Genomic DNA, 23,484 nt, shown 5'->3' with positions numbered 1-23,484 from the left:
CAACTGACTGGCAGAAATACTGAGTAGCGTTGGACTTTCCTTAAGGCATCAGTATTGGAGATTCATGCAATAGGAAAAAATGTCTTGCACAGGGTATAGCACCTTACTCTGTGCCAGCTCTTTTGGAATAAGTACCTGTGTGTGCAAACTTTCAACCAAGCTAAATGTGATGTCGTTTTCCCTCTTTCCTTAAATTCCTTTATGTGTGCCATATGGTAAGGCCCTGAAGCAGCTTATACATAATAATTTGTTGCACACCTGTCCTTGTCAAAAGTGTTAAATGATCCTCTGTAATGTTTCCAGGTGACTCTGGATACAAGAAGTATAAGCTTGGTTAAGTTTAGTACTGCAAGATGTTACACGTGTGTGGAACTGGTTCAGATTTTTCATTACTGTCCTCTTTTTGTTGAAGAAATGGCTTTTAAGTACACCTTTTCTTTTTTTTTTTTTTTTTAATTGAGGAAATATGTTAATGCTGAAGTTTTCTTTCCTGAAAAAAAAGTATGAGAGTCAAACTTTAAAGTGACTTTATACCTTCTCCCCTTTTCTTTAACTGTGTATATATATTCTTTTTTCCAACTGCAGAAAAAGTTGAAGGGGAAGAAGCTTTTTATAGTATTCCAAGCTATAATGAGCTATGATTTTTAGAGCCAAGAAAACAGCTTTAACTATTGATGAGGTGGATTTAAAATATTTTCCCTAAGCCTCCCTAATAATTTATGAGGTGGTTTTAGATTCCAGGTTTTCTTAGTGTTGAATAACTTCTAAATCAAACTGTTGTGTGTCACTAAATCTTACAGAGATCTAAGTATAGTAGGTCAGAAACTACAAGGTATTTTTATCCAGTCCAACCTATATTCTTGTCAGAAAGCCATACCAAATTTATTTAGTGAGACCTATTTTATGTAAGCCTATGTTTAGCATTACTTTTTACTACCATCCTTTATTTCTTTGTTGATTGTATACTGTGATTTTCTGTAAGACTGATACCAAGCTAATCTTTTGGTGTCACCCTGTTTTCTTGTTTTAAATTATGTTAGCGGTATAGTTTCTTTGCAGTGTTCTGTAGCTTCAGCATTTACTGAAAACTGGCATCAGTCTTTCAAGAGCTTGTTACCTTGTTCTGTAAAAATCTTTAGACACTAGCTGTCTAGTTCTGCAGATGTTAAAATATTCACTTCTGTCAGATAAAACTGAAATTTTTCAATCCAGTGATTGTGGTAAACAAGTAGTAGTGTTTTGTTTTTTGGGTTTGCTTTTTGGGGATTTTTTTTTAGATACTAAGCAGTGTGGTTCTTAGCCTTGTAAAAAGCTTTCCTAACATGGACCCTTGTGTTTCTGCAGAGCTAGCACATTTTCATAGAATTACAACATAACGAGAGAAGGCAGAGTGAAAATACTTGTTGCAACTATAGTGACAATAACAATAATTTAAAAATGCAACATTTTGTTATCCAGATAGTAATCAATTTTGTTGTCTACTGCCTGTGTTACCGAGATTGATTAAATGTACTGTTAATACCATACTTTAGAAACCAGGCTTCTGTCAGATAATAATTTAACCACAAGCTGTGGGCTACAGGATTGTTTTTATTTCTTTTTCACTTTGTAACTGAAAGAAGCATGTAAAATTCCAGAATTTTTTGTCAGAAGCACTTTGCAAAATACAAGTCCTAGAAATGTTTTGTTCATTAGAAAGATGTTACATGACCACTACTTTTGTCATGAAAGGAGACAAAAGCTTATCTTAGTAATTCTTAAAAACCCAACAGTGCTGCACAGTCCTTTTTGCGTAACTTTTTCCTAAAGGCTCTGTCTCTTGGTTAATCTAGGTTATACAGGTAGCATTCCGATACTGCTCTTTTTCAGATATCTTCACAGGAATTATGTAACAGCTTTCTACATTTCATATCTGGATCCTACTGAATATTTATGAAGCTTGAAGATCAATTATTGTACATTTTAAGGTGATCTGTCACTATTTCATTAAAGCTTGTCAAACAAGCTAAAACTACATGATACTGGAAATTTAGGTACTCAGTGTAGAAAACAGCTTGCAAGGTCAGAGATGTGCCCAGCAAATGAAAGCATGTCTTGCATGTGTGTCAAAGGTGCTTTAATTGAGGCAGTGGAATAACCAAAAGTTAGAAGTGGTACACTGGATCCATGATACCTATTCCCAGTGGCTTGGTAGGTTCCTACTTTGCAAGGAAATCTAGATATTTTTACAGGTATGTTGTGAAACTCAATGTCATGAAACTGCTGCAAGATGGATTAGATGATTAGATTTTTCTTTTAATCAAGAAACCATTAACAACTGTAGACTTCAGCTGCCTGTGTGATGCCTTAGAGATTCTGTGTGTTGGAGTGCATTCTGTGATTTAAAATGGCTGTCAGGTAATTCTAGGGTGGCATTTAATGTATTTTGTAAGGAAGCAGCCATTTATTCTTTTGGAATTATTTTTGGCAGGTTCGTCAGTTATCTAGTACCCTCTTAGTTTATTGGCAGGATTTGTTCAGTGTGGCTTGCTATATTTTATTTTTTTTATAAAAAAGATCATATTTATATTTTTCCTTTCCTAATCCTTCAATTCATGGGTATGGTAACATTTACATTGTGCCCTGAAGATCGTAAGTGGCGTGCCAAGAGTTTTCAGGGGAAGAGGTGGATGTTGAATGAGGTTTTAGCACTAAGACGAGACTTTGTTGGCATTGGGCCAAATGGTAAATGTTTGTATTTAACTGTGGCTTGAAACATTGGATGAACAATAGGTGAGTTGTGAATATGGTATTTACTTGTGTCATGTTTAAATAAATAACTGTTAGTGCTACTGAGGAAATTTTGCACAAAGATTACAAGGGAAAACAGGCATTTCCTCCTTTGGAAAGCAGCTCTTGCCCGACTTCAGAGCCGTGTTTTCTGAATCACGTGGCCAGATGCTTTGACTTGGCTAAGAAAGCTGAATCAGAGCTATTGCGCAGCTTCTGAGTCAGCTTTTCAAAGTTTAATAAAAGTTGGTTGGTTAGTTTTGTTTTGTTTTATTATTTTTTTTTTGTAAGGAAGTCCAGGTCTGGAAAAGAAGACCTGGAAATTTTACAAGGCTTTGAGCTTGAGCGTATCATAGAGACATACTGAAAGAAATGCTTCTGTCTCAGAAGATGAAGAAAAAGAGTATCAGGTCTATACCGATAAACTTGTTTCTCATTTTAAATTGGGTTTCTATGCTGCTTTGCATTATTTTATGGTATATTTTCTTTTAATAGAGTAACTCTGGGTAGTATTTAGGCACAGCTACAATTTACAGTTCCCATAAAACATGATACACTGAAGCATGTTCTCACCCTCTGATTTCTAAGTGAGGCACAAACCTGAGCAGTGAAACAGAAATAATAGGAGGCACGGTCGTATGTTTTGGTAACACGTGCTCAGTTTTAGGTTTTAGTATGTCAAATGTGGAATGAAAACACTGACTTGTTTTTCTGACCATCGTTATCCTACTGATAGTGACTGGAAGCAGGGTAAGACCCCAAAGAGAAGTTGTAGCCTCCTTAGGAAGAAGGCATGCCCTTCTCATTTTCTTGAGTGGGCCAAATGTATTTTCAGTTGCTGTCAGAGCAGACGGTTTGAATATATACTTCAAACCATGGTTAATGAGAAGATACCTGGTCTCTTCCAGCAGAGACTCTCAGATCCAGGAGAGGCAGATCCAGGCTACGGCACTTCCTTGCTGTTCTCAAGCTGGATGTACCAAAGGGAAGGCTGATCTAACAGAGTCCAGCTGGGTCACGTTTCCATGAAGTGGAGGGGGCCAAATGCTTTAGTATTTGCTGGTGTTTCATTAAAATTATACCAGCCAGAGCACCTTGAAGGAGATGATGAATCTGCACATTTTCTACACAGTAGCCAAAGTAGGAATGCTTAAATCCTGCCTATATCCAGGGCTAAGCACCTTTCCCTAGGGAGCATTTTGGATTCATGCTCTCTTGAAATTAGGATCATAAGCCTTTTCTTTCAAAAAGGGAGCAAAGGTCAATCTTTGCTTTCAAAACCCAGGAGGTGGCAATGGTTCTGGTTCCCTTTTCGTCATTAGCAGAGCTGTTATCCGCTACACTGTTCACCACATGTGTGGGAGACTTCAACCCAGCTATCCTCCTTCCTGAGGGGATTAATGCCCATAATTCTTTCCATCAGAGTGAGTTTTCTAATCACTAGGCTGTTGACTAGTATGAGGTAGTGTTGATGTCAGAAAAATAGACAGAACACGGTGGTGTAGCCCAACACAGAAGATTTTAGATGACTGAGGACTAAGGAAATAATCCATAAAAGCAAACTAGTAGTTTCAGAAGTGCAAGAGAAGAACATGGAAGATAATTTTTGCATTGCAGATCAGATTATGTTCAAAGATGTATGAGTGCCTTCCTGGTGATTTCCAAATTTTATTTGCAAGCAGGGATAGAATTTGGACTTGAAAAGCATAGGCAAATAGAAAAAAAATCAAATTGTGGAATAAAATAATTTGCTTCATAAACTCTTTTGGTGAGTTGCAAAAGTTAAATAGGAAAATTAATGTCAAACATTGGGAAAAAGAGAAATTCTACACTAAATACATTATCTGTGAAGTGTGTGTATATGCATATGTATTTATATATACATGTAGATTTTCAGTTGAGATACGAAAGTGCTTATATGTGTGCTCAAAACAATAAGCCCAAAATGTTACTTCTTTTAATAGTATTTACAAAACTCCCAAGGTAACTTTTCTTATAATAATGTTTTAGTAGAGGCTTGGTATAAACAAGCATTTGGGTTTGCTTGTTGTTTTTTCTTTTGCAAAACCTTAGTGCAGAATGTTTGAAAATGACAAGGAGTTCTTTTTGGTCCTCTGCCTTTTGTCTTTGTTTTAATAAAAATCTAAATGTTGATTATACATGGAGAGAATTGAACTAATCAAAGAGGCAAGGCAGATAAATTGGATTTTATAACTTAAATTAATGAAGATTGACTTGTAAGAGAGGGGAGTAAAACAAAGCCATGCTAATGATGACTGCAAGCATGCACCTGTGATTTTGTGGTTCATTGTAAATATTTTCACTTCAGTTTCATTCCAGCCTTGCTTTGGCAGTTACAGTTTGGTTTTTTTTTTCATTTTTTGAGACCTGCTTGTGGTTTGTGGGGTGTGTGTGTATATATATGTGTGTAAAGTTAGGATGGTGTTGAACAATAAGATATTCTGAAGTAAAATTGTGTGCATGTATATTAACATAAATCACATGGTTTGTTTTTTTTTTAAGTCATGAATTTGAAATTTATTTTAAAAAGTACCTAAATTGCACTTGAGCTGCAACCACTTTGTCCAAATTGGAATAGGAGGATATTTACAGTCAGGTTTTCTGGTAGAGCTTTTCTTTCCTGTTATGTTATGTTATGTGAAAGACTTGCACAAACAGGAGCAACTGACTGTAACTGTAGTTTGTCATCAAACAAATGGAAGGAAATAGCTCAAGAGCTGCTATTTTCAAATGTTTATGTTAATGAAGTCTGTCCTGGTCGTGCAAGCTCTTGAAAGGATTTTGAACTTTACTAGCCCTGTCAAATGTTGGTGTAGACTGGTAATATGACGATAATGCAGGTAACAAGTTTCCTAATTACTAGGTTATTCTTATCGAACATTTATTTGTAATTGCCTCTTTATAGAGTCTGTTCCCCATCGTGCCTTTCTAGGACTGGCTTACTAAATTTGGCACAGAGTTACGACTCTAAGACAGCCATTTTGCAACCTACTTTTTCTTTTCTTTCTGCTAGTAGCAGCAAGTATAATTGCTATTCTGTGTATTTTTTCTGGTGGTGATTCTTCTTGTTGCTCTTCTGTGGAGGTGGGTGCTAAGGGACTGTGTTGCTCCCCTGAAGAGGCCTCTTAAACTTATTCGGCAAGTATAGTTGTCTATAACTAAGCCGTTGTTCTCTGTTAGCTTCTGTGCAGGTGGTGTCTTTTCAGCAGCTGCAATACTGCTATTGCTTGGGGAAAAAAAAGAAATGGGTAGCTGTAGCACAAGACAGCTTCTAGTAGGTATGAGTAGGGTACAGGACTGTTTGTTGTGGTTGAGAGATGTATTACAGTAATTCACATCAAAATGTGAATTTTGAAATGGAAAAATCTTAACTATGTGTCACTGTAGTTAAAGAAGAATAATTTCTGCTAATCCAATTGTCAGCAGGGCCTAGGCTTCGCTAGGCTCCATTATACCTTTTAGTAAGAAAGGAGGAAAGAGTCACTGGAAGTTCTGTGATCTCTTTTGCCAAAAATCAATAGACATCAAGTCAAAAATCTTCCCAGGCAAGTGTCTTCATCAAGAGGAATGTTGAGACTGTGATACCGTTGTCTGTTCTTATCAGAGTTTAAGAGTAAAATTTGCTTTAGAAATACAAATACTTCAAAAATAGAAAGTGTAACTGTTGAGAGTTTATGCACGTGAATATATATTGCAGGATATATAAAAGAAAAAACTCACTTTTATGTGGTCATATTTTGCAAAGATTTACTTTGATACTTTCAGATTAATTTTTGACTCTTTATTTTTCTTGCCATTTGGTGAGTATTTTTCTGTTCCTAGTTCTTGAGCAGCTCTTTGTGCACCATCTCTGATATGAACAGGAAAGTGCAGAGTTTTACTGCAGGGCATTGGGGCCAACCTCTTTTTTCTATTTGTACTCACACCATAATAGTGACATTTTATTATCTCAGGAACATGGCTTGAATTTTTAACGAGATAGCAATATCTCGTATACTTTTTTTTGGTTTATTTGTAATTACAAAACACTGTGTAGTGAAGGAGTGCCTACTGTGGCCATGCTGAACTTCCTAAACTTTCTTAGACAAAAAAATTTTGTACATTACTAAGGATCCCAAGTTTGTGAAAATCAGACTGCTTGGTCTGCTTTAGTTTTGAAATGAAGTATTAACAGCACGCATGCAGGACAACAGCGTCTGTATTGAATGAAATTAGGAAAGAGGAAGTGTGTAGATGTCAGTGCAATTGCTGAAAGATCTGAAAACCGTGATGTATAACCAAGTACCAAAACAATGCAATTCCTTAGCTTGGTAAGAAGGGACTGAGAGAGTGAGGAGGCAGGTCTATTGAAGAGCTTGCAAAGCTGCTTCTGGGCGGTGGGGGAGGCTCATGGCAAGTAGGGGAAAAAACCAGATAAAATGGCAGCAATGAAGATTCAGCATGGACAAACACAGTTCTCTAGTGGAAGTATTGAAAGGTTAGAATAATCACCTGTGGGGACAACGGTGCTTCCATTGCCCAAGGTCTTTTAAGAACAGGTTGGATTACCTGTATTGTTCCCACCAGATAGTTCAGTTATCATGCCCTGGGGACAAGTGATGGACTCTCTGGCCTTCGGAGGTTCCTTCCATCTCTACTTTGGTTAACAGATCTCTAATTACACATTGCACAGATTTTAATAAGATCAGAGTACATAAGTGATACATGCTGAAACCTATTTCCCGTGTCTCTAACCTGTTTAGCAGTTCTATTTTAACTGGAATTTGTTAAATCTGTAAGAAAGGCTATGGTAGTTGTCAACAAAAGCTTATGTTTTTCAATGGGTTTGATTTTTGGTGGTGTGTTTCTTGCATGTTATTATCCCCCAGGACAATGCTATAGCGAGTACCTGTCATCCTCCTGTTTAAATACTCTTATTTGCTGTGATGTTGCATCCAGGCCAGTTACAGAATTGTTAATCTACTTGGAAAGACTTAAGAGGATTCATGGAGTGCCTTGTGGGAAAGTGTGGCCCAAGTATGGATCAGAAAGAGCAATTGCTCCAGCTGGCTGCATGCATGCATGAGGCAGAAACTGCTGATTTCAATAGACTACAACTTGACATTTGGTTCATATGCAGGTAGCCATGTTCAACAGCAAGTTTTGTAATCCCACTTGATTTCATTTTATCTGTGAACGTTATCCCCTTAGAAAAAATTAATTTCTTAGTGGGACAAGCAGTAAAAGGACGTGTACTGTCTGACCTGGAGGTTGTGTGTCTGTTGCAATGATAAACGTGAGAAGAAATCTTGTGTTTTGGTAATGCTTCATTACCAGTCATCTTGACCGTGAGCAGAAGAGTAAGGAAACTGGAGAACTGATTTCTTCACAAGACATTATTAGCCATAGCTAATAAATTATTTCAATAGCTAAAGCTATTTCAAAAGCTAAATTTACACAGCTGTGGTTTCATATCTGTGTATGGTTTGCAGAGAAGGTAACTGCTACTGGGAATATGTTAAAATGCAAATTATTATATTCTCCGGGTAAATAATAACAAAAAAAAAAATCCTTTTATTCAGTTAAGGAGTATCTGGTGGTTGATTAATGCTTGGTATTGAGTACCCTGTTAATAGCTGCATAAGTAGTAGTAAGAGAAAGATTTTATTTTTACATAGTATAATAAAGAGCTGTGAATTAATGTAGTATATAAAGATGTGTCAAATTTACAGTGTGTAAGAAGTGGTGTTGGCTTGGGTGGGCTTTCGTAGACATTTAAGCCACTAGTATGTTTGAGTCAGTATGAATGTGTTTCTTAAAATGAAAATGTTAAGGTTTTTAAATTAAGTTTCATGCCACAAGAAAAACGTCTTTCATCTCATTAGTATCACTAATGTCATGAATGTTAAAGCTTTGTCAGCATTTTTACACAGGTAATTTTTGAAAGGTGACCATCTTCAGCTAATGACGAAATTTTGTATTCAATTTCTTAGCATAGCCTAGCATATTTCTTACAAAATAATATGAAACACAGGATTTACTTGAAAAGCGGTATAGTGATATTTTATATATATTTTCTCCACATGTACAACTGAACCATTTGTTACAAAATGCAATTGCAGGTTTTGGAGAAAAGCAGAGAGGCATCGGTCAAATGCTCATTAGTCAGAAGCCGTGCTAAGAAGAGAAACCGAAATAATTTCATTTTTTAAGCTAGTTGTAACTTTCTGGAGTGTGAGTTCTTGGTTTTTTTGAATGGGATTAACATTTCTCTCATTGCTCCAACGTTTTTCTCCTTGTTCCCAGTCCTGTGTTTCATGTGAGGCAGCGTGCTCTGACTCTAGGTGGCAGTCACTGGTAGGCAAAGGAAAAAGTCGTTCTGGGTTGTTTGGCTTGGACTCTGCAAGTCTCTGCACTTCTAGTTGGCTTCTCTAGCTGGAATTTTTATGGTGTTGGACAGCAATAAAAGTGTCACCTCAGCCTCTCTCCCTTCTGAACTGCAACAGAGATATTATGAAGAAAGGGGAAAAAAAGGCAAAAAATAAGAGAAACTGAGAAAATGTTGCAGCGAAACATTCAGAAAAGAAAGTTTAGTAATGCTGACAGTAGTGAAGAGGGTTTTTATATCAGCAAGACTCTTGTCCTAGATTAACAGAAATAAATTTGTTTATAGTGGAAGAAATACCAGTTTCTCTCTAGATTCAGTGTCAAAGAGTAAAATAGATTGACCAAGGTGCAACCAGCGATAATAGGAGTGGAGGAATGTGTGATTGTAATCTCGTTTAATTGAATGAGGATTTCCTCACAGTCTCATGGGCATGTATTGTTGGAGAAATAGTTCTCTTTTTGCTTAAGACCGTGTGTCTTCCTCCACCCCGGTGTCGCCCCCCGCCCCCCCCCCCCCCCAGTCCTTCCTTTGCAGTGTCCATCCTCTCTTTTAATTTCCAAACTACTTCCCATGATTTTACAGGTCATTCCTTCATATCTGTTAGCAGTGTGTCTTTTGACTCTCCACTCTGTTCCTTCTCTATCAAGTAGGATGGGCTTTTAAGCTTTTTCTCTCCCTTTCTTTATATAGGTGCTGTTTGCCTTCCTAACTGGTCACTACTGCACAGTTTGATGTAATATTTCCGTTAGAAAAGGCAGCAGCACTCAAGCAAATGAACAGCAGTTTCTCAGCACTTACTGTGTAGCAATGATTGCACTTCTTAAGATGAGTACTGCTTGATAAGAAAGCTATTGTTATAATAAATACAGTTCAAACCCAGGAATTAATCTATATATTTTATTGATCTCTGGTTTCAAACACAGTGCCAAATTACAGTCTTGTTTATGTATGTGCAAGTCCCAAGAAACTCTTTGGAAAGCACTGGAGCCATTCTGGATTTGCAGAGGTATACTTAAGATCAAGTTTTGGCCTTCAGTTTCAATAATAAGAAGATGATTTACTGTTACACTGCGTATTGTAATAACTACCAGCATTAGTAAAGGGACTGTGATCCTGTAAGCCCTTTGCAAATGTTCTGCAGGACATCTTTTGCACTAGGAAATAGTAACTGAAAATCAGATCTTGATTTTTGCTTAATACAATCCTAGCAACAAGCTTTTAATTTTTAATGTACTAGTTTAAGTGTGGAAAACTAACAGTTTTTGAAAGGGTGGCTGCTTTAGTTGCAGAAGAATGAAAAAAGTAACCAAAGCTTTAATTAGATCTTTATTTTTACATATTTATAATGAAAAATACCATTGACATTTTATGCCAAGTTTTACAATTCATAGTCAAGTACATTTCCAGAGCCAGCTTGAGAAATGTGGACTGTCGTTTGTGAGGGACAGTTTTCTGTGTGAAGTTCATGTGCAAGAAAGACAAGGTAGAGATAATTCTGGTATTATGTCAAGATTATATATTAGGATGACAGGTACCACAGGCCCTAATAGATTGCACGGTACAGAGATAATGAAGAGTGATGCTTTCTGTTCCCAGCCCTGCCTTGAGCCTGGTAGGTAACGGTGGGCAAATCACTCCTCCTTCCTCAATTTCTCTGGCTGTAAAAATGGTGATAACAATGTGAATTATTTTGTATTTCGTTTTGAGATCTAAAGGGAATACATAGAAACAGAGTGTTAGGAACATGATGGGAAATACAAGGTGGTAAAATAAGCATCTGTATTACAGACAGCTTTGTACTGGCAACTGATTATAAAATTATTGATTCTACTGTTCTTCCCTGTTGAGGATATTACTGTGTACTTGTTCACAGGGTTTTAGAAAAAAAATTTGCTATTTCTTATGCCAGCCTATCTTTCAGCTTCTCATTCAGAATTTATGATAAGGTTATTCTGCTTTTATTCTTGCTGATTACCATCCCCATGAGGGACAGTTAAAGCTGTAGTTAATGGAGGATAAGGGCAGCAAAGGTCTGTCTGTCTTTCTTTTCTCTATCTCCTCCCTTTCTATCTCTCTGTCTCTCTTTGGCCGTTGAAAATGTAGGTCATATTGCATCACCATAAAATGGAACAGTCAGAAAGGTGTTTGAAAAATGCTGACATCCTTAGCCTGGGGTGCATGCCAGTGTCCTTTGTTTACATTGAGAATAGTGTTGTACCTGTGTAGGAACCAGCATCTCTGTTAAGGTTAGTGGTATGGTACCTAAATTATGAGTCAGATTTTAAGATGACTTTCATCTGCCTGCAGTAATTTAAAATTAAACGGATAAAATGCAACCACTCACAATAATGATATACATGAGGAGCTAATTTGAAATCTAATCTGCAATAACTGTGATGGTGTAGTTTGAATAATATTACCTTTTAACAGAGAAGCTCAGTAATAAATTTTGTAAATCATGTTAATCATGTACTCTACATTGTTTTGATTAGCTGTGCCTTTCTGTCTTGAAGAGTATGTTTATATTATACATTTGTATATTCTTTTTAGCATTACTGTTTTACTTCATGCACCCTTTTAAATAAGCCAATCAGGATTTTATTTATTTAAAAAACCAGAAAAACCTGATGTCCAATGGCTTATTGCTTGCTACCAGTCTTTTATTGTTTGTGTTTCTGATGTAATACAAGTTGTAATTGGTATGAAATATTCCTTGGCATAAAATGCAGAACATACCTTTTCTTCTCTACAGATGTATATAAATACCATTTTTAGAGAAATGTGTAAATATAATTTCAACTGTCCTTATTTATCTTAGTTTGCTGCAGTAAGTTAACGTGGTTTAAGGATTGGACTTTCAAATGGTGGTATAAATCACACTGCAAGTTGCAGGTGTTTTGAAATATAAGACAAGATACTCACTTATAGAATACCCGTCATTATTTCTGAAAGTAATTTTTTTTAACGTTTCTGTTCTATGCTTTGTGTGGTTGTACTTAAGCAGTTGAAATGCAATATGCAAAGGCTTCTTATGACTTTGTTAATCTTATTGCTAAAGAAGACTTCAAAGTTAAAAGACATTGTTGGAAAACTAACATTAGCGATTACATGGTTTGTTGAGCAAAACGATGAATGCAAATCTTTTCCTGTTGCCATTAGATGAGGGAAAATGACTAGTCAAAGTTAAGACCCCTCAAGTGCACTTTGCTGTGTGTATTTACTTTGCAGTTTTTATCAGTTTATTTGGGATTATCTGAAAGGTGGTTTTGCTTCTACATTGACTAAGAGATTAGTTATGTAGTAACTAACATATTAGTTATTTATGTTTGACCCTTCTCATTATCTATGAAGATACCTATGCATGTTTGAAATAATTTCAGGCTAACTTGTATCATTGTTATATTTTGCACCCAATAGTCTGTTGCAGTTGTGTTTGCACGAGTAATAGTAAATATTTAGGTAATGCTGAGAAATATTTTATGTTGGTATGCTTAGGAACTATATGAAATCTTGAGATGCTGCAGTTTTGTAGTTGGTATTTACAGAAGTTTGCTATCTAATCTCTATGTGAAGCTTGTAGCTTGTACTTACTTTTTAATCTGCGAAGATGCAAAGAATTGTGTCTCCTGAAGGGAATAGGAGGGCCAGTTATCTAATTCTAGAGCATACAGTTCTTATACCATCTTTGACCCCCTGAGATCCTCTAGCTAGGGGGTCCCGAGTCAGTCTCCAACACAAATGAGATTAACCTGAGAAGGGCTCTGATTTACTCTTGAGCTACTACCTAGCCATTACAGCAGCACCCAGCCTTTGGCTGGCCAGCTTGTGTTCTTTCAACACACACCTCCTGCAACCATTTCTCCAAGGAGCAGAATAAGACCTCATTAGGTTATCCCCATAACTATAAGATGTCTAAGTGAAGCCCAGTATCGGGGTGATTATACCTGGCATGTCCAAATCTTTGTTTATATAAATGTAGACATTGTATTTTGTCTTAAATCTGGGTATTTAGTAGCTAATAAAGGAGAAAGAATGTTCCAAGATTTAGGCATGTTCTTTGGCGTGTTCTTCTGACAGCTGAAAAGAAAAGGAGTTAAATGAGTTTGGATAGCTCAGACATTAGTTTTGATACTAATCAGTTTTAAAAGTTAGGGATTATTTATCACATACATGTACATTTTTAATACGTTGATTACAATTTTCATGTGAATATGCTTCCCCTTAAAGATAATACACATTAGTCATTGTAACTATGCCTTTATTAGGTACGTCTATGTAGAAACAATTTTGACTCGGATATAGCTTTTGCTCTGCCAGGCTGTGGTTTCCTGTCTTGTGTATGAGTAACTTCTCAAAGTATTACATAGCATTTGCAACTGTTTCTTTGACAGTCAGGCATCAAGAATGACATAAAGCTAAGTGTGCTTCGCTGGTTTGAAAATGCAGGCCTTTTTCAATTTTCTTGGATTGCTGTTTTGGCTATTTTTGTCATCTTTCCATCTTTGAACTAGCTCTGCCTTTTCGAGGGTGCCAAAGTGCTTGCCTTCTGGAGAGAGAGCTCCTCCCGGCTTACTCTCAATCATCCCATCTCTTCCTTGCATGACAGTTCTGGTTGTAATTGACCTGCTGTAAATTCTCAGCAAGAATCATTCCTGTTCTTTGCCACCCATTATCCAGAGAAAGAGTTCTCTTTAAAGGGTTGTTAAGCTGTCATTTTACTCTTTTGAAACTTACTTTCTTCACTTCCTTCAAACTCAACTCCAGATGTAATCCCTACAGCAAAATTCACAGGTGGTGACATAGTATGCTCTGTTCTCTCTTCTATATGAGTAAAATTTTTGCTGATCCTTTGTTCACCTTCATTTGGTCCATTTTCTTGTACTTACCGCTTATTGCCCTTTTTCTAGATTTTTAAGTCTTTGGAGAAGTCTTCTGTTTTATGGGTAGTTTTTGTTTTCATTTTTGTATGAAACAATGTAACTTGCCTTTTGTGTAACAAATAATATTTACATGAGGATAAAAGAAAGCATTTTGCATGCAGGGCTCTCATATCCCCTAAAGAAACTGGGATAGATGTGAAGGACGGAGTTTCTTCTACAGCAGGGAGGTCATATGCTTGAAGGGATTGGGACTTTGAGGCTAAACATTGAATGTTCTGTGAAGGGGATGGTCCATATGAATTCAGAGTCTCCTGTCCCAAATGAATGAAGGAGAAAAAGAATTTTTGACACACACTGCATTGCCTTTCCTGGTGAGCAGCAGCAGGAGTTGAAGAGAAGGTTTTATACTGTAGTATTCAATGAGATTTGTATGTGTAACAAGGAAATACAATGTTTTCTGAGATGTCTACTAGTGCAGAAATTTGTTAATGATCAGTTTTATTAACTGTAAAGCAGAACAATGACTGCAGAGGAGAGAGAAAATAATATTGGACTTGCTCTCAAGTACTGCCCACTGAAGACAAGAAAAGTTTGTATTTTATGGAGTAACTAGAATATAATTAATTTCCGATGTGCTTCGTAGGATCAGGTATGTCACTGAGTAGATTAAAGCTTAGAAATAGTAAATATATCTGTAGGTGATGTCAGCCAAGATAGTGTCAGCTGCTAAGCTGCAGTTTAAAAGAAAAGAAAAAAAAGGAGGTTATCTTCTGTGCGGAAGACTAAAGACATGAACTCAGTTTGCTGACAGCTTCCCAGAGGAGCAGCAGAAGTCAGGAAAAGCTTCGTTCTGCACCTTCCACTGGGGCAGAGCCCTGCAGTCTTGAGGGATGACTTGGGTGCCCTCTTGGACTGCATTCCTCTTGTCTGGACTTTAATCCTTGGAGGGTAAAAAAATAGTTTTCTCTGAAGTGTCATCTGGTCCCAATGCTAGATTGGCTTATTTATATCTATGTACATGACTTTTAAGTAGACCCAAAAACCCCACCAGTTTTAATTTCAATGCATTTATAAAAAGCAATTATTTGATCTTTAATATAACCTGTGCAGAAGGATGTTGAAAATTTTTTAAAGTTTTAACAGGGCTTTGGTTTACCTTTAACCAATTAGGCATTGATTTATGCTAAACCAAAGCAAGCTAGGCTTTAATTTGGTTTATATGAACAGTAAGTTTATAAGCATTGAATGAAAGCATTTTAAAAACCTGAGCTTGAGATGATAAAAGTTCCTTTTGTGGGAAAGGCCTCAATCTGTACATCTCTCTGATGTTTGTTAAATTCTTCATTAGCAATACAGTAATAGTCCCTAACGACTATTACGTGAGGGATCATTTTTAGCTATCTGCGTTCTATGACATGGTGGTAAAAATGTCAATGACTGCGTACGAGAGCCCCTGTTGTTGGAGTCGTGCTATATTCTAGAAAAATCCTGTGTAGAAAATCCAGCGCTGTCGTGTTACCAGCTTGTGATACAGACACAACTGTCTGCTTGGAAATCTGGTCAGTAATAGTCAATGTAAGTGCAGTAACTGGGCTGAAGATTGAGATTTCATCCAATGCATACCTTTCTGGTAATGTCAGGCTGCCATTTAAAGAGCTGCTCTGTACATAAGTGCATAACAGCTCCCAGCTTACCTTTCAATTTTAAATCCGTTGCAGAAACTGTATTTGTAAAATTGATAAAATGCTTCATCTTAGTTTTTAAATAGATACCTCTATAGTTATGAAATGGAGATAAGGTTTCAAATGTCTTACTGCTATACTCTTTTTGTTTTCTTTCAGAATTAATCAGGTACAAGTTAGACAAAGCTTCCAAAATCTGAACAGATGAAGATCAATTGATAAATCAACCCAGCGATTCACCATACTTTCAAGGTACTGTGACATGCTTACCCAAATATTTTCCTTAACATAATATTCACGTACTTTACATGTGAGAAGTATGGAGAACAGGATATTAGCAGGGCTACAAAGCCAGTCTGAAGTGTTACCAGATGCAGTGGGGAGAGCTGGGTTTGGTTTTTTTCTTAAATGCAGGTGTTTAATATATGTTTCAGTAGGAAATAAAGCAACTTTAAAATCAACCTAAAGGGAGTTCAATGCATGGAATAGTCAAACTTAGAGTAAGCTGGATTGTGTCTCTCAATCACATAGATGAAGTGATTTGGACAAGTAAGATGTGGCAGACAGGCAATATTTTTAATTTATTCATTATATTTTAGAAGAAGTAAAATCCTTTTTCTGAATAATTATTTTTTTCTATTTCCGCGTTTCCATGATACTTTAAGGCATCTGGAAGGCTGTTAGGCTCTGGTATGTACTGTAGCCTATCACTGCATCAGTTTTGTTATCTTACAAGTTCAGAAAGTAGAATTGTAAACTAGGGCAAGGACTGTACAGTTGCCTAACACAGTGGGGTTATTCTCCATGACTAGTGTTCCTGGCAGAACGTTAGCAAAAAGAGAAAATTATGATGATAAATTGAAATTTTGGCTAAACATCTGCTAGTGCAGATTATCAGGTACTGCTAATTCATTGAAACAGATGCTGTTTCTTTCTCTGTTTCTCTCACATTTGTCTCTACTCTATCATCACATGCATTTTACTATTTTGTATATTTCTGCTTGGCATCATGAAAGACTTCACTCTAAGTTTACATTTTTCTTATGCACAGACTTGAAGAATGCAGTCTGTCATAGCCTTGCTAGTGTTTGCTGTGCAAATGATCTTTTAATGGATTTACAAACAGATTGCAGCAGAAAGGGCCATCACAATTAGCATGGAGCTGGTCTGCAGAACTTACTTAAGTGGCAGAGTTAACCTGGGCTCAAGAAGAGTGACAAATGTTTGTTGTGGTGTGGCTCCTGCAATATGTAACATTTGAAGCTGTAATATCTGAAGTTTCTATAACAAAATGCTTCCTTAGATTTTTCCAGCAGCCTGAGAGGTGGCTATGTTAGTGAACCAGAGTGCCTGGAGCTGCAAAAACTGGCATTGTTCTCGTCTGTGTCCTTGCTCCTCATCACTAAATAGGGCCACAACATCTATCAGATTTTCATATAATCATAGGAAGGTCTAGATTGTAAGAATCCTCTGGATGTCATCTGGTCCAACCTTCTGTTGAAAGCAGGTTATTCAAGGCCTGGTCAAGCCAAGTGTTAAATATTTCCAGCAAGGGCAAGTCTATCACTTCTCTGGACAAGCTGTTCCAATATTTAATTGTTTGTACAGTGAATATTCTTTTCTTGTATCCAGACAGAACTTCTGAAGCAACTTATGCCTGTTGCCTCTTGCCTTGGCACTGTGTTTCTTGTGAAGGGAGTACCTCCATCTTCTCTATAATTATGTTTTACTTATTGGAAAACTGTGATTACATCCCACCTGAGCCTTCCTTTCTTTAGGCCAAACAAACCCAGTTCCTTCCTATTTCTTCAGTAAGGTTTCCAGCCTTTTAATAATTCTGTTGGTGGTCTGCTGGACCCTGTCCAGTTTTTTAATGGGTCTCTTGAACTGGCCCAGTCCTCCAGACTGTCAGTCTCTGTACATAGCGACCCTTCCTTCAGGTGTATCTACCAGTCTTCCAAGTTTTGTGTCATCTGCAGACTCGGAGAGGATGCATTTAATCCCATTATCCAGATCATTTCTAGGGATACTGAATAGGACTGAGCCCAGTATTGGCTCCCAAGGAACTCTATTTGTGACTGATCACCAGTTTGGTTTTGAACCTTTACCACCCTTTGAGCGCAGCAGTTTAGCCAGTTTGCCAGAAATCTCATGGTGTGCATTTGTAACCTTTCAAACTAATGCTCTTAGCACGCTTGCATGCATCCTGTCAAGTCCCATAGACCTGTCCATGTCCAATTTACATGATATTTTGTTGCTAACTTGCTAAGCATGTGGTCAGTGCAGGTAGCATCAGCAAGCAGCTATCACATGTGAGAAGAATGGTATAAATTTAAATTTCCTTATGCCAGAGTTCTCAGGATCCTTGATCTGATGTTAATCAGCACGTCAAACTTCTGAGAGTATGAGGACTCAGGCAGCTTCACATCATAGGTAGGAATCATTGTGGTCTCAAGTAACTCTTGAGTCCTGCCTCAGTGAATTGCCAAGGAGCCGTGGAGACAAGCTGGCAAGAAACCAGGCAGGGTTATGAAACCTCGCGTGGTAGTTCGATTCCATCAGAAGAGTGTTGATAGCAAACTGTTCCCATTAAGTACTTTGATTTCAATAAACAGAAATTCAGCACTAATGTTTTGTTGCAATTGACCTGAATAGCTGTGTATTTTAATTATTCTAAATTCTAATATTGTATTCTCTGTGTATAAATAAGAATTTAAAAGGTCATGCCCATTTCTGATTCCTCTGATTAAAATGATTCATCTGCTTGCTTAGGTTGCTGAAACTGTTTAATCATTTTCCAAATTCTAGGGGTGATTTCAATACCTTAGGTAAAATTAATAAACATCAGTTTGATTTCCAAATAATTAACTGCATGGATTTTGTGTAGTTTTACCTACTTATCTTTAACCCTTGAAAACTTTGTGTCACTATTCAGCATTTTCTTTGTAAAACTCTCTTCAAGAATTGGCATATTTAGTGACATCTAAGCAAGGCAAAGATCTGTGTTACTGTGTTCCTTATGCTCCTTATTCAGATTTAGATCGCTTTGTCATCAATTCTAACAGAATTTTGATTTGCATTTAAGACACATTTTATAGTTAAGTAAAGAAGGAAGTGGTTGCAGTGTTTTGCGGTGTTTTGCTAGATACTGTGTGTTTTATTAACACATGGCAATTGGCTTATAATTTGGGTGTAAAAATGTTATATTATCTTCAGTAATAGTCATTGTGATGTTTGGATAAATGGATGGGGTACCTATTGCATTCTCATCTGAATGCAGAATTCTTTGCAGATTTACCTACATTTATTAGCCTCTTTCTCCTCAGAAAAGGATACTTTTAAGTTAGTCTTCTACTCGTAACAATATTGTTCTTTCCCTTGGTACAGGTGGTTTATAGTAGGTCTCCACAATAATTTCATATTCCAGTGTTTAAAGTAGCTGTATTCCAGTACTTCTGAGCATCTTCATCTCTCCCTTTGAAGCGTTGCTCATAAATAAAATTACACACATCAACCTGTTCCCAGGATCTGTGGGAAAAAGGATAATAGACTGCCATGGTTTGTTGTATAATTTTTTATTGTGTGCTGGTCACGATCATTATTCTGCATGATCACAGTCCTGTGTATAGTTGCAAAGGGAGAAGTGGCTTGATTTCACTGGAGGTGAGAGTGAACTACAGATAATGTGTTTTTCTTAATACATTATTATTTTTCTGTAGTGGGGCTTAAAATGAAATGGTCTGTTTTGTTATGGCTGGATAGTTCTTTCATCATGTGGATGTCCTGTTTTATATGAACTTTTTCTCTCTTGCTTCCCTACTTACCCAACTATATTCTTACACTTGTCGTATGGGAGATGTTTTAAAATGCACAAAATGTACTCCCAGTTCCACTGCTGTCAGCAGGAGCTGACGGGAGGGTCAGGACTTCACTTCAGCTTATCAGCTACTTGAGTTGTCATTTCATCCTGAATCTCATCTACCGAGTCTTCACTAATAATATTTGTTTTTAGTTTTTAAGCTGTTCTTGGTACTTTCATACCTTTTAAGATAGAATTAACTATTTGATTTCTTTTAATACAACAATGCCCATTAAGTCTTTTCTTTGACAGACTTTTTGGTGAATTCACTATTTTTTTTTTCTTCTGAGTACTGATAAAGTGACACCCTCATAGGTTCTCCCCCTCTCTCCCTTCACACTTCAGTTCTTGCATCCTTTCACTTCCATTGTGGAAAATCATCGGTGAATCATATCATTGTACTTCTGTTCTTAAAAGAGCTTGGCTGCAGATTCATCCTTCCTTTTTCATTCCAGTTAAGAGTTATCATATCTCGGGTCCTATACAGAGGCTGTCTTACAGATTCTTAACTGAACAGCTGAAGTAGGTGTTCCCTGTTTGATCGGCTTTCCCGGACCACCTGGCAAAAGAATGAAACTTGCTGGTACAAGTGAAAAAATGCCTGCAGTGTCATGCCACAAAATAACCATCTTCTTTAAGCAGTTGCATGCTGTTTGTAGGCACACATTTGATCATAGTATCGCCAACCATGTTTAATATGTTGCTAAATCTATTTAGTGACTTTAAAACGGTGAGTTTTCCTTTTTTGTGTGTGTTGTTTCTTCTTGACTCCTTTCTTTCTTTGCTTTTGCAGGCTGTGTTGTATTTTTTGTTTGTTTATGCTTTCTTCACCCCGTTATTGGCTGTTTTTCATATGTTACCCACTGTTTTCTGCTGTTTTCCTGCCTCACATTTTTCCTTCCCTTCTCCACTTTCTATCTGAGCTTAACTCCTCCCTTGTTTTTTCTCTCTGTTCCCTGACTACCTGTTTCATTCACATGTATGAGCAGTCTATGATTATTCAGACTCTCTGAGTCCCAATACTATTTCTTGGGCTATTTTGTTTCCTCAGACCTTTGAACTGGTAGTGTTTCTGGGCACCTTTTTCTTCTGTTAAAGGAGCATTGGCAGTACTTTCCACACTTGAGTGTTCTGCCCGCTCCTGACCCGATTCATCCCACTTAATTCTAGGCGCCTAATTTATGTGCATGGTCATCCTTGACTACTTTGGCAGTCAGTGGGAAGAGAATGGCTTCTTCAAAAGGTGCTCTGGACCAGGAGGGACCACACTGATCCCGGAAGCATCCCTGGCTCTCTGCTGATTGCCAGGGGAATCGGAGGAGCATACTCCTAACCTGGATGTCTCAGATTTCTAACAGTTGCCTCTGCTCAAAGTCTACAGCTTTTTACACATATTCTCAATTCTGATCTCCTTCAAACATGATGGATTTTTCAGGGTTTTCCCTAAAATCATCAATGCATTCATGCATAGCACCATGGAAACAATTTAAGATAATTGGACTTGTGTGCTTAAAAAACCCCAAACACATATTCAGCCTGGTGAGTTTGTGGGAAAAGAAAATTCTCTGCACTTCCAGTCCTTGTAAAAATAGTTTTTCATCTGCCCCTATTCCTGCTCTCAGACTAATCAGTCTTGTGCATTGAACTGATGAACCGATCTTTCTGCTGCCGCTTTCCTCCCTCTACTGGAATACTGATGTATTCACGGCGAGGTGGGAAAATGCTTTACCAGCGGGAGAAGGTTTACTAAAGGACAGCCTGAGGCCCAGGCTGCAGAATTCGATCTTGAGTAGGAATATGGGGGGGGGGGCGAGGGGAAGAAAAGCTGTGAAAGAGGAAGGGGAAAAAATGCAACAACCAGTTTGAAATAGCAAGAAAGGGGATAATAAATTTGTATGAATAACCGTGATGTGTGCTTTACCTGTTTGGCTGGCACTTTTAAGGCAAAAGGTGCTTTGAGTAACTTGATGAGTGTCAATCTTAGAAACTGAAAAAATGATAATATATTGGATTGTTAAAGTAGTTAGCTAATCAATGTCGTTTTGCCAAATTAAGCCATTTTACTTTAGTGTAATTTGACATACCTATATCAGTAATGTTTAAAGAAAAGAATCATGTGATGTGTGAACATTAAATCGGTACGCTCTAGTAAAATCTGTCGCTATTAAAAGGTAGATGATGGTGTTCTATGGCTCTGTTTGGTCACCCATCACTGTATTTGGTTTATGATCTATGTAAAATAAGTAATAGAAAAAGCCTTTATGAATTTGATGGGCACTCAGACATATCAAGGATTCTTTTTCAAAGTGCAGCCAAGGCAGCTTTCTGACAGCTTTCTCCAGAACAGAGGAGAGCTGTATGAATTAAGTTTGTGATAGAAACTGGAATATTTGACAGAGAATATAGTTTTGTCTGTAACTTGCCTTACCCTATGGCTGGAGTCTGAATTCAGCTATGGATGTTATGTTAGACACTGAGGAGCACTTGAAGAACCAAGCTTGAAAGAAATCAGTCATAGGTTTATTTTTTTTCCCCTGTCTGGCTTCTACTCTACAAAAAAAGCTCAGCTTCTGTTCAGAAATCGTTTAGCACCTGCCATTTTTCTTCCACTGATGTTCTTAGCTTTAATTGTATGTAGTTTTCTGTATTATAAAGTGTACTATTTGATAATTAATCAGCTATAATGCCCTCTATTCATCATTCATCTTTAGACTCTGGTTCCATAAAGACCTTTACTCATGCTCAGACTAAGATGAAGAGTTATTTCACTGTTTTGGGAAGCTACAGTACAGTTAAGAGCAAGTCTGAAAGAACTGCCTGAAAGATCAGGGCGCAGCTCAAGAAGCTGATAGCCTTTGTTAATTAATCCTGCTACAGATGTCTGCAGTAGGAGTCATTGTCACTCTCTTTACCGAAATCTCACAGTGTTTGCCTTTTATTAAGGAGTTAAGTTAGACTTGCAGTGATCAAGAGGAGAGAAAAATCTCACTAGCTCTTCTGTATTAGATCCACAGTTTTACAAGGTACATTCTGAGTGTGACATAAATTATCAGTTGGGTGGAACACTGAAACTATTCTTATAATTACAACCTATCCCATCCCATATGACAGTTGTCTGATGAGCCTGTATTTATACATCTTTTATATGCATAAATTTGGAAAGAAACACCTATGTCTTGTGTAGTTCCACACTTCAAATGAAAAATACCGAAGCCCTAGCTGAGCCTGCATGCGTATGCACCCCTGCAGGACTGGGACCATATCCCAAACAAATGTATTTGCAGTTTTGATTTCTGCTGTCTAGTTTTGCAAATACATGTATGGGATCTGTGAGCAGTTCCACTGATGGCAGAGTCCCCTGCTCTCGAGCTTACGCATGGGCTCAACACCTATAGAGGAAGCAGCAGGCCAGATGTATGTATTTTTTTAGCTGTTCACCCAGGATATAGTTACTGACAGTGGCATCAAGCGTGGCCAGAAATCTTTGCAGATCATGGCCCGAGAGTTTATCTTGCATTGGCACTTGGGCGTTTTAGATTGAATTGGAGAGAAACCCCTGTAATAAATGGCTTCTAAACCCGGAATTTTTTAATGAAGTAACTCGATTTTGCAAAGCTTAATGTTTGTTACTAGGAGTTTGCAGGCACGAAAGCATCCTTGAATCCTGGCTTTTAACACCGCTCAGCGTCATCCCAAAGTTTAGGGAATTAAAAGGAAAAAAAAAAAAAGAAAGAAAAAAAGCAAAAAAGCTGTTGTTTAAAAAGAAGTGGGGAATAACAGTGCCAGGCGCCACCCCCACCACCCCCACACCCCCCCCGGGAGACAGGTTACCAGTGTAACGAGGGCAGCAGCGAGCAGGAAACTCGCTCCGGGCGGGTGTCGTCGTCCAGCCCCCCCCCCCCGCCC

At 37.5% G+C, this 23,484-nt stretch overlaps 1 protein-coding gene across 1 annotated transcript in view; it reads left to right on the top strand.

The window, feature by feature from the left end:
- The window catches only part of ATXN7 (ataxin 7), an 89,650-nt gene that overhangs the window by 2,652 nt on the left and 63,514 nt on the right, over nucleotides 1-23,484 (top strand). Inside the window, exon 2 of the mRNA XM_056338601.1 lies at nucleotides 15,879-15,971. The gene's annotated coding sequence lies outside the window, so the exon portion shown is untranslated. The remainder of the gene's footprint in view (nucleotides 1-15,878; nucleotides 15,972-23,484) is intronic.

This window comes from Falco biarmicus, chromosome 4, assembly GCF_023638135.1.
Source record: "Falco biarmicus isolate bFalBia1 chromosome 4, bFalBia1.pri, whole genome shotgun sequence".
NCBI lineage: Eukaryota > Metazoa > Chordata > Aves > Falconiformes > Falconidae > Falco > Falco biarmicus.
Note: the sequence above shows the minus strand (reverse complement) of the source record. Positions and strands in the feature narration are given on the sequence as shown.